The sequence below is a fragment of the Mytilus galloprovincialis genome, chromosome 14 (genome assembly GCF_965363235.1).
Source record: "Mytilus galloprovincialis chromosome 14, xbMytGall1.hap1.1, whole genome shotgun sequence".
Lineage (NCBI taxonomy): Eukaryota > Metazoa > Mollusca > Bivalvia > Mytilida > Mytilidae > Mytilus > Mytilus galloprovincialis.
This window is the reverse complement of record NC_134851.1, coordinates 71,920,310-71,932,866: the sequence shown is the minus strand read 5'-3', so window position 1 is coordinate 71,932,866 and position 12,557 is coordinate 71,920,310.

The window sequence follows — 12,557 nt, the reverse complement described above, 5'->3', positions numbered from 1 at the left end:
ATATTTATTAACATATATTATACAAAAATTTGTCATTCGTCCGCTTAATTAATATTGTTTGACAAATAACAAAAAGCCAGTTGTTTGGCCTACGAATATGTAATCAAATATTTAATTTTTATATAACTGTAGAGACATTAATTGTCGAAATCCGTATATTGTGTACCAACATTTTGCACCTTATGTTTGTGGTGCGCACGTTTATTTATTTTCTGTTTGGTAATGAATTCATGATTAAAATCATTTTTGTTACATCGGGTATTCTGATTATTTGGCAATCGCCATGGCAGTCAGCAGTATTAAAGAACATCAGTTGTTCGAACTGCTAGTCAAATGCGGTTTGTTAAAATATATATTCTGTCACTTTTTGTTTTTTTGAAAAACAAATTTTTTTCCTGTATTTAGACCCTCTACCAAGAAATTTATAATCAAATATTAAAAAATCATTTTTGAAATAATAAATAGTTAAACCAAATCAAAATACACATGGCAAAGTATTGAAACGCATTGTAAATCATGGTATACTTGTATAAGAACGATTATTTATATAATTATATGCCAAAACATTGTTCCAGTAAAACTGTATTATTCTGCATAACTTACTTAAAAACACTTCACACAGTGCAATTCCCACACCTGTTTTAGGTGCGTTAACATATTTCATTTGCAAACTGACGGGACAGATCACATTAATGTTTACAGACACTTAATCTTGTTCCGTTGAAACTGTATTCTGCAAAATAAGCAAATAGTTTACATGCCATTACAGTGAGAAGCACGTCACATTTAATTTCAAATATTAGAATACACGTTTTGTGATATCAGATCGAATTTAATAAATCCTGTGTTGTTAAATTTAAGTATAAGATAGCTAGACATACAAAATTTAATGATTACAAGTATAGAAAATGCAATATTTATGCAATAAATGAAAATATAGTTAGAAATTGTTTACCGGCATGAACATATCCCAGAATACTGTTGTTACAATATTTTGGAAATACCTCAAATCAAGGAATTATACATCTTCCGCATGCAAAGCTCTTATTCCTTGTCCGGCCTTGGCTTTATACTCAATTGTCATTTTTTGTTTTGTTTTTTTACCTTTTTATTTTTCTACTTTATAGGCTTGGATTTTCAAATGTTTTAGCCTTGAGCATCACTGAAGTGACATTTTTGTCGAAATGCTCATTTAGTGCAGTAAAATTGATACTGGTTATATTATTATTCATATAGCTTGCCGAAGAAGCCCGGCAGATCACGTCAAAATTCAGAAAAATCGTTAAGTTTGTTGTACAAGCATAAAAATTTGCATGGTTACCCCCCCCCCTAGAATACTTGTTTGAATAAACTCGTTTATTCATTTTTTTTAAATGGTGGCCATTTTCAAGATGGCCGTAAATCCTGATTTTAACATTTTTTAAATAAAAGTAGTTTTAGTAGTTCCATTTTAATGGTTTTTAGGTCAAAAGGTACATTTGCTTTTTACACATATTAAGCTCAATGCAACGGAAGCGTATTAGGGACAGGGTAAAAAAAAATCAAAGTAAAAATGTTTACCTTTTAAATCCTATTGAGCAGGAATAAGGAATGAGTCGGAATATACTAAGCATGAAATCCTGTACAACCCCGTGTTATTTCAAAAACATTTTTTTTTCACAAGACGACGGACGTATCATGCGCCCGTGGCGCCGCTGTTTATTGATATATGATATCGAACAGTTATTGCGTTTTTTAAAAGTCACCCTGTTTTTTCTGTAAGAGTTATCTCCCCAAACACTGTTTTTCTTGTGAGCGCATCTCCTCTGCAACCGTAAAGAAAGTGACAATTCTATTTTTCCTAATCGCTCGTTACATCATCAGGATGTCGCGTATAACTTTAACATAAGACTCCTTATATGACAGTTCTTTCCCATTATGCATTGACAGAGAGAATATATCTAATTATCACTTTTACTGTAAGAGATATCAACCTAGGGTATTTTGAATTGAGATTAACTTAATTTACTTAACAATTACGGTCAAGATCAAAGGTCAAGGGCATATTACACATTCGAAAAGTATTGGACATACCACTGTTGGACATACCAGAGTTGAAACCTTGATTTTTTAAGTTGAAAAAAGCATCGAAACTAAAATGTGTGTGTCGTAAATAGCGATTATTTTCCCTGATGTTCACTTAATCTTAAACTTAACAAACAACATGTGCATGTGTACTAATGTACCAACAACTTTGTGTAAACTGCCGAATCAAACCGATATATAAAAAGATAAACACAAACATTTGTCCAGCAAAAAACAACCAAAACTTTATCACAGCAATGCAGCAGCAAAAGAGCAGCAGCAGCTCCATAAAAGTGAAATAAGCATTTGTCCAGCAAAAAAACAACCAAAACTTTATCAAAGCAGCAGTAGCAAAAGAGCAGTGAGAACAGCAAAAGAGCAGCAGCAGCACAAGAGCAGCAGCAGCACAAGAGCTGCAAGTGAGCAGCGAAAACCTTCATGAAAAAGACCTTTATTTGCCTTTTCGGCGACAACAACCACAGCAGCAGCACAACCTACATGAGAGTGAAATAAACATGACACGAGCTGCAGGAGCAGCGAGAGCCTTCATAAAAACACCTATATTTAAATCTTCAGCAACAACACAGCAGCAGCAACATCAGCATCAGCAAAAAATCTTATCCAAGCAGCAGATGCAGCAAAAGAAAAGCAAGAGCAACCAAAGAGCAGGGAGAACACGTTTATTTGACTCTTCAGCAACAACAATCACATCAGCAACAGCAGCAATACCCTCACAGCAGCAACAACCGCAGCAGCAGCAGCAAAAAACCTCATGCAATCAGCATGACAAAAACTGCAGGAGCATCGGGAGCCTTTCTTAAAAACAGCGATATTTGACTCTTCAGCAACAACCGCAGCAGCAGCAGCAGAAAACACCTACATGAGAGTGAAATAAACATGACACGAGCTGCAGGAGAAGGGAGAGCCTTTATAAAAAACACCTATATTTGAATCTTCAGAAACAGCAGCAATAGAAAAAACCTCCATAAGAGTGAAATGAGAACGAATATACTTGAGAACGCGGACCTCATAGAAAGCACCCAATCCGGAATTAGAACATATCCGTTCCGAACCCGAAATCCGGAATGTATAATGATCCGCCCCGAACCCCAATCCGCAATTTTTACTGATCCGTCTGAACCCGAGCCCTGGATTTCTACTGATCGGTCCGAGCCCACATCCCGAATTTTTAATGATCCGGTCAGAGCCCGAATTCGAAATTATATATCATTGTTACCTAAGGTAAAAATCAGAAAACCATTACCCAAACCTTCCCAACCGAGAATTTCCGATCGAAAAAGGCGGTGAAAAATTTGGAACACGATCTGAAAAATGGCGTGAATAATTATATGTATAATATGTGTTTTCAGCCATGTATCACCTTCACTGGTGATCAAATGGACAAGTTTATCGTAGAGTTGTCACTTGTTCGGACGTACTGATAATATAATTATATTTGAGACTGTATTCTACATTCATTTGTAGGATCCTTTACGATAGATAATTCAGCGGATCTGTAGTATTCCATCGTCATGCCTTATATATCATGTATTATGTTACGACGCTAGATTAAAACTGACGAGGAAAGGTAACACCCGGCCACCGAAAGCTTGATTTTTGTCGAGCCTAGGTGGTCTAGTGGTCTAGCGTGCCGTGCATAGTGCAAGGCGATTTGGTGCCACGATATCTCCGTAGCATGAGTAGCATTCTGTAAACACTATGATCTTTTCTTCGGTATTTCATCTCTTATTTAACGTATTAATAAATTTGGAACTGAAGTACGAACGTTTTTTTCCATTGTTCAAATGAGAAATCAGTGCATGGTTGAAAAAAAAAACGTGATGATGCGGGTAACTGAAGAAAATTAATTGTTGCTGATAAACGGAATAAATTATGATATCCGTAACTGATTTCTAAACGGCAATTATCATTCTCGTTATAAAAGAAATAAGAGTTTCTGATTATCACGGTCGTTATAAATCGGAATCTAAATTGTTTTGAAGGTCTTTAAAAAGATTGTAAAAAAATATATTGATCAGGCTACCAATTCTATACTTCTATATAGCCAGTAGCATGCCTATTGAAATTCACTGGAAATATCGCATTTTACATGATTAAGAAATAAATATAATCATTTTGTCGTCTTATCACACATGTCATACATGTAGAAACTACATTTAGGGATCACCATCCATCGTTTTGCGTCCGCTTCGTCGTCTGTGTCGTCGGCCTAACAAAACATGTGCTTTACAGTCTTTACAGTTACCCATATCTCCGCGTATTTTTGAACTGCTGATTTCTCCATAAAGCGGTTGATCTATGGAAAAAAACGTTCGTATTTCAGTTCCAAATTTATTAATACGTTAAATAAGAGATAAAATACCCAAGAAAAGTTCATAGTTATTACAAAATCGACAGAACAAAATTTAACAGAAATATCGTCCACCATATTGGGATATATGCGTAAATGCAGTTACGGATATCAGTTGTACCCCCAGTGATTGTGGGATTATTCAGCTGTTATTTAGAGTAATTATATATTTTTTCAGCTATGTATCACCTTCACTGGTGATCAAATGGACAAGTTTATCGTAGAGTTGTCCCTTGTATTGTGATTAGACGTCCTTGTTTAACCTACGAGAAGGTAACACCTCCCGAAACGAATGCTGTTTTTTTTTATCAGCTATAGTTATAAAGGAGGTGGTAATGCGTCTGTTCAGTGCTAGGTGGTGTTGCCGTAGAAGTTAAGTAAAGGCTCCAGCCCCGGTCGGGGAGGAAATAAAGAATAAGATCTACTCTAACATTGTTAGGTTGATTTTGTAGGCACTTTATATATATATTTTGATATACATATAATGACTCTAAATAACGGCCCAACAATGTTAGATCTGTAACGCAAATTTACAGATCTAACATTGTTGGGCTGTTATTTAGAGTCATTATATATTATATATGTTTTCAGCCATGTATCGCCTTCACTGGTGATCAAATTGACAAGTTTATCGTAGAGTTGTCAGTTGTTATATATATATATATATATATATATATATATATATATATATATACAACTCGTCTAAACATCAACCCAACAATGTTAGATCTGTAAATTTGCTTTCGCAAATTTTTGGTTCTTCCCTCGCCGGGATTCGAACCCATGCTACTGTGATATCGTGACACCAAATCGCCTGCACTGCAGCCGTCCCGCTAGACCACACGACCACCTGGGCTCTCAAAAAAGAGCTTTCGGTGGGCATGTGTTACCTTTCCACGTCAGTTTTAATCTAGCGGCGTACTACAGTACATAATATATATGGCATGAAGATGTATATATATATATATATATACAACTCGTCTAAACATCAACCCAACAATGTTAGATCTGTAAATTTGCTTTCTCAAATTTTTGGTTCTTCCCTCGCCGGGATTCGAACCCATGCTACTGTGATATCGTGACACCAAATCGCCTGCACTGCAGCCGTCCCGCTAGACCACACGACCACCTGGGCTCTCAAAAAAAGAGCTTTCGGTGGGCATGTGTTACCTTTCCACGTCAGTTTTAATCTAGCGGCGTACTACAGTACATGATATATAAGGCATGAAGATGTTATTGTTACAAATCAGCTAAATTATCTATAGTAAAGGATCCTACAAATTAATGTAAGATACAGTCACAGAAAATAATTATATTCATAAGTACGTATATATATATATATATATATATATATATATATATATATATATATATATATATATATATATATATATATATATATATATAAGACTCTGAACCGCGATGGTACTCGGGAGCGCGATGGTCTCGCTGCATGCAGTGCGATGGTCCACGCTGATGTGCGATGGTAGAGACGCTGAAGTGAGATGTTTATATTGTGACGCTAACTCAAACTTATTGTTAGTTACGCTAATTTGTGTTGGGGATCACGCTGTTCAGTGCGATCATGTGTGATGGTCCATTAGTAATGCTTACGCTGATATTTTATTCTGGCTAATCTGCGATAGATTGTAGTAAGAACCTGGTGATGAAGTTGTAAGCGTTGTAGCCTTTGTATAAGGAAAATCGGAGCTCATTTCTTGACAAGTCAAACAAAAGACTTTAACATGCGCAGGTAATTTGGTTTTAACAGCTCCGTATTATTTTTTAAATATAAAAAAGAAAACTGGATTGATAACTTGAGATTTTTATGTCCAGTGGCATATATATGATGCATGTTTAACGCTAGCAAATTATATTCTAAAACAATATAAAGGTTTCTGTAAAAGGGATCGACCGTTATGAAGGGATGAACATTTTACTTCTACTGAAAAAAAAGTATTTTGAATAGATTACATATGTTTTACTCACGGACCCATCAAGGAGTTCTAGCAAGGTTTTTAAAATGCTATGAACATGCAACTCTCTCTAATGAAAACTCTCATTTACGTTTACGTATTTATGCATCCCACACATTTAAACGGAATATGCATAAAATATCATATTTACTCTAAAATGCGATGACCTGAACTCAGAACCACATTTAGTTCGGTGGTGCAGTGGTTAGCGTGTATGTCTCGCCTTCGGAATAAATGGTTATTATTCTTTTACCAGCGATGTAAGAATGCTGAATGGGGTACTTATGAATTGAACTCTTTCTGTCACTCTGTTTGTTCGACCGTCCCTCTGTCCATCCGTCAGTCTGGCAAATCAGTTCTCCGCTATTTTTTGTCATGCTTAACGATATTAACTTAATATTGTGTGTATAGTTTAACCATGACAATTCGAATTTTGTTACAATCTGTGTTTTTTTTTTAATAGTTTTGATCAGTGACTTAGAAAAAACAATTAAATAATCATGTTCAGCTTTTTTGTCATGCTTGAAAATATTGATTTAATATTTGGAATATAGTTTAACAACATGACATGTTACAGATCTAGTGTTTTTTTGTGAACTGAATTTTCGACTGATAGGGGATAAAGTACATTGCCATGCAATTCTCTCAGAATGCAGGATACTATCCACGCTGGTCAGTATCCACATTTGGTCAAACCAAAAATAAAAATGAAAAAATGTGTTGATTTTGAGTTCAGCAAGCAGAAATTAGAAATTAAAAACTATAAATGATAAACATTTGATATTTTTTCAACAGCGTTTTGTATTTGAAGTTCGAAATAATAATAAGAATAAGATACAAATGTATCAAGCTTGAAGGATAGAAAAGGTGTTCAAATCACAATACAGATCTCAATAATAAATAATAAAATTCTTTATTTAACGAAGGTAACACATTTAACAATTACATGTTAATCTTCCATGAGGCCTTCAAAAACTATTAATACAAATAGAAAACGGACAAAAATACATACAAAATAAAATACATAATACAGTTAAATATAGCAGCTTAGATATTGAATAAGCACATTTATATATGAATTCAGTAGAAGAAAAAATATGCATTAGTTTCGTGCATCTTTATTCTGTTCAGTTAGAAAATAGTTTGAACAGTTGGTCTTTTAAAAATGTATCTAAATTATTTATTTCTGTAATATTATTTGGTAAATTATTCCAGGTAATAATACCCGAATATTTAAATGTTCTTTTTAAAAAATCAGAATTAGGTCTTGGTACATGAAGAAGTCCTGATGTTGTCGATCTCAGACAATAATTATAAAGATCAGCACAAGCAGTAAATTTAATAGATAGATAATCAGGTGCTAGACCATTCATACACTAAACATTAACACAGCTTGAAAATAGTGTATCCTTGTAAATATAGTCATCCATGCAAGTTTTTTAAACATTACTGTTGATGGAAAATCAAAAGAAACAGATAAAACTAATCTTGCAGCACGTTTTTGGAGCTTATGTATCCTCTGCAGATTAATGTGTGTGGTAAGACCCCATACTGTACAACAGTAGTCAATAATAGGTAATATATAGCTATCATTGTAAAAAAGATTAAGACCCTTTAATGGTAAATAACGTTTCAACCTTTTTAACAAATATATTCAACAAGTATCAAGAAGTACCTAACACAACCCTGATAAGAAATGTTTGCTACAATGTATTTGTATATTTTTTATTTTTTATTTTCATTTGATTTTTTGACTACATGTATACATCTTAAACAGCATTATATCTTATGTTAATAACAATACATTGAACTACATGAGTGTAAATTAACTATGTGTAAATTAACTATGTGTAATTATCTGTTTTGATTGTATTGTAATTTGTATGTGAGGGCCTCAGGGAAGATTAGTTTATTGTAACTAACTGAGTTTACCCTCTTTAAATAAAGAATTTATTATTATTATTATTATTATTATTATTCTGGTTGAAATAGTTTCGCATATTTTATCAATTTGAATTGACCATGATAGGTTTTTATCAATATGAATTCCGAGAAGTTTTTCAACTTCAAGATTAGTGCAAACAGTTGTAAAACAAATAAGATTCACAACTGACATTATAAATTCATTATTTTGCATGAAGACTCGATCATTTTTAATGTTTTAATTACGCTAGACTACGTGTTAGATATCATACCATTTAGAATTAATTATTTAGTTGACATTTCAGTGTCTGGTATTCTTTACACATGGTTCACTTAGTGCAGTTTAGATAATGACATTATTCTTTGTTTTCTCGAAACAGACGGCTCTTTTTTGAATAAGAGAAAATGATAGTTTATTACTTTTATTTAAATCAGATGTACCGTCTACAACCCTCAGATATGAGACGGTTACATCTAATACAAGTACGTCTGAACAAGTAACAACTCTACGATTGGGTCACCAGTGAAGGTTATACATGACTGAAAACATAATTATGTATACATACAAACCGTTCAAATCGCTCTATTGAGGTCGCATCATTATATTATCAAAATCGAAAAGAATAATGCCGAGAAACAGAAAATTAAAAGGTAAGTTTTATTTTCATTATTTAAAAAAATAGTCATCAAAGATGAATAAATGAAGGGAATGTTATTAATTGTTTTAAAAATGAAATTCATTAGAGATAACTAAATGATCATAACTTATTTTCATACACTATACTTAATCGTATTTGCACATCAACGTGTCATCCAAATTCAACCTGATTGAATTGAAATAACAGAAATGTTTGCATTGATTGAAGATTCGTAAGATAACATATATTTGATTTTTATCAAATAAAAAAAAGTAATAGTATTGTGGGAATAACCACAATAAAACAAAAAGATCAACACATGCTTTCTCACATGCTTTAAAACTACAAAATAAACAACATTCATAATTGGATAAATTGGGGATTTTTTTTAGAATCTGGAACGAATTAGTTTTTTTTTAATTATGAAGTAAGGTATATCACATATGTATGTACTCAACATTATACTAACAAAGTCATTGAAAGGATCGGCGTGTCACTGTTTCCTTTACGGTTCTTTTAAACACTAAACTAAGTTCAAATACAATCTTTTCTCCCCAAAAAACTTACTAAGAGTAAAGTTTTATGTAACGTGATTTGTTTTGATACAAATCTTTTTGTTTTTATTGTTATGCAAAATGTAACATTAAGCTCTATAAGACCTCATCTAAATGATGATTTAAACAAGGGACCGACCACTTAATATGCTGATTGACAGGCCATGATCTTCCTTGCCCCCCCAAAAAACAAATAGTCGGCCCTAAATGGTTATCATTGATTGATTAACTGGTTTCTGGTGCAACTTTCAGCAAAATTACTATATCAAGTCGGAGGAATTAAGAATACCCACAGAGAACCACCAACCTTTGTCAGAATATTTTTTGAAATGTTATTTATTTTGCATTATTGTGGAATAGTCTTCAAGTCCATAATGTTTTTACTCCTTTCTTCGTGTGTTCTGAGAGTTTGTTACCTTTTTTGTTATTTCCAATTATGTGTTCTTTCCTCAAACCACTTTCATTGAATACATATAAATATATAAAATCTAGAGATTATGGTTTTATTGTTTCGATATTTAGTCACTCTATGAAGTATACTTTTATTTCTGTCAATTGAACTGTTTCATATTTTTTCATGTCGGGGCCTTTTATAGCCAACCATACGGTGTGGGTCTTTTCTTATAGTTAAAGGCTGTACGGTTGCATATAATTGCTTACATTGACTTCATTTGAACTGTCTCATTGGCAATCATACCACATCTGCTTACTTTTATATTTGAATATGATTCCTTTTAAACAGACTACATCTTTACTTCTTGTCTACTTTACACAGGAACAGACGCGTTTCCAAAACAGACTGGAAACCATTGTGCTTTTCTGAATAATTTTTGTGACACGTTGGTGCCTTCTGATGACTACATTAAGACTACTGTGGTTCGGGAAATTTATTTAGAATATGTGAAAACACAAATGCCGAGTGCAGATTCAAAGATATTAGACCACGCTAAGAAAGGGTTCTTTCGTCAATTCAGAATTGAATCGTATAAACGAAATTTCCGTTACAGGACAAAGCCACGGGGGTATTACATATCAATAAATCGAACAATCCGTAGTCGAATAGATAAAAACATAAATTATAATCCAACTAACCCGAAAGTGCTTTGCGAAAAAATTTTCATTGATAACAAAATAGGTCATGGAGTGTTTGCTAAAGTCAATATTCTAAAACAAACAAGAGTTCTACAGTATGAAGGTCAGTGGGTTTCCAAGAAGATACACGATGAAAGAGAAGTGATGTACGCAAAAAATGAATCCCCCCCTGTAGACGTTCATGATAAAAGAACAGGTCTTGTATTAGACGGAAATCGTGACAAATTTGGAAACCTATTTAGTAACGATGAAAATATAGCACGATTTCTTAATCATTCAAGGAAGAATCCAAATTGCAAATTGGTCAAAGTAATGGATACAAAATCTGATGATATAAAACTTTTTATTGTTACAAAAGTCTGCATATCAAAAGGATCAGAACTTAGATGGAATTACAACGATACAGAAAATGGAAAAAAATACGACCATCTCGGTTGGTTACTTCAGTAAATAAGAAGGTAATATTCCAATTTCTATTAAACTAAACTAAATTCATAAGGTTGTTGTCGAAAACAAAAGTTTACTATGCGGCCTTCAACATTTTGTAAAACCCATGTCGTATATCAAACTTTTGACAAGCGCCATGATTCGACATACGAATATGGGATGTCAATAATCTCGATAGGTTTCTTCATATTAATAATGATTCTAAAACAATAATGTTTTGTATAATTTGAAAATGTATTTTCTACTAACGTACATACGGACAAAAACAATACGCACATATGTAAAAGACATTTTCGATTTAAATTATTGAAATATATTATGTTTACAACAAATGCTTAATCCATTCACAGTTATATAAATACTGTATTAATACAAGGGACTAGTTTGAGATTAAATAAAAAAAAATCAAATACAAAAGAATTATATATTGTATATATATCATAAAGATTTTTTATAAGTCATTATTGCATTTCCATTTTCTTCATTGTGATAATTGGTTAGTATAGTACTTAACAATCAGTAGTAGTACTATAAATAAATGATTTAAAATATAAACATATCAGAGTTAAACGATAATGCGGTCAATGCACGCCGAAAATATGCGATAGGATGATTATTAATACGGTGATTGACCTTGCTTAGAATACAGTGAAAGAGTTATTATAACATGGTTAAGTCAGAAGCACTTGATGAGGAACAGATGCATCTTTGTTTACCGACTTCCATTAAATTGAATAATTTGCCAACGCATCAATTAAGTACAATTGTCATATGCATTATTAAAAAACATAGCAAATTTTGCATGTTTTCATAAAATTTCGCATAGCTAAGCTGCCAGAAAATTAATGTTGTAGCTTAAGCTCGCCCCCCCCCCCCCCCCGAGAGCTTAAGTACAGAATCATATAGCTTTTAAAAGCTTACTTTGCTTATAACCTTTAATTCCCATTTGCCTGTGGGAAAGACATTACTATCTAATTAAGCTATAGCTTTATTATTTGTAATATAAGGGTGATCTTTTCATGGTATGTACTTTCATGCATGTATACCTTGAAACCTTTTCTTTTTCACTTGGTTATAAAGCACCGGTCGTATATATATCTTTGTGAGAGGGGTGTTTTTGTTAAATGCATTGTTTTATTTCTTAATTGCTTGAAGCCATTATTTGTTTCAGATGGGAAATTAAAAATATAATGTTTTATATAAACTAGGGGAAAACAAAAACTACATAAGGTTTAAATATACACTATAAACTATTGACAAAATTGTTTTAGATTAAAATAGAAACTTAGAAAACACGTGGAATGTCAAGCCAATAGTAAATCTACCAAATTTGTGTTTTATATTATGTCAAAAGGCAACAATCATCATGATTATAGAACATTAATATTCTTTAAAATAGGACAATAGCAGTTCATTCTAGATGTAGATTGGTCATTAAGACAGCGATGCTGCGGATGAATTTAATACTAAAGAAAAACATTATTCTTTCATT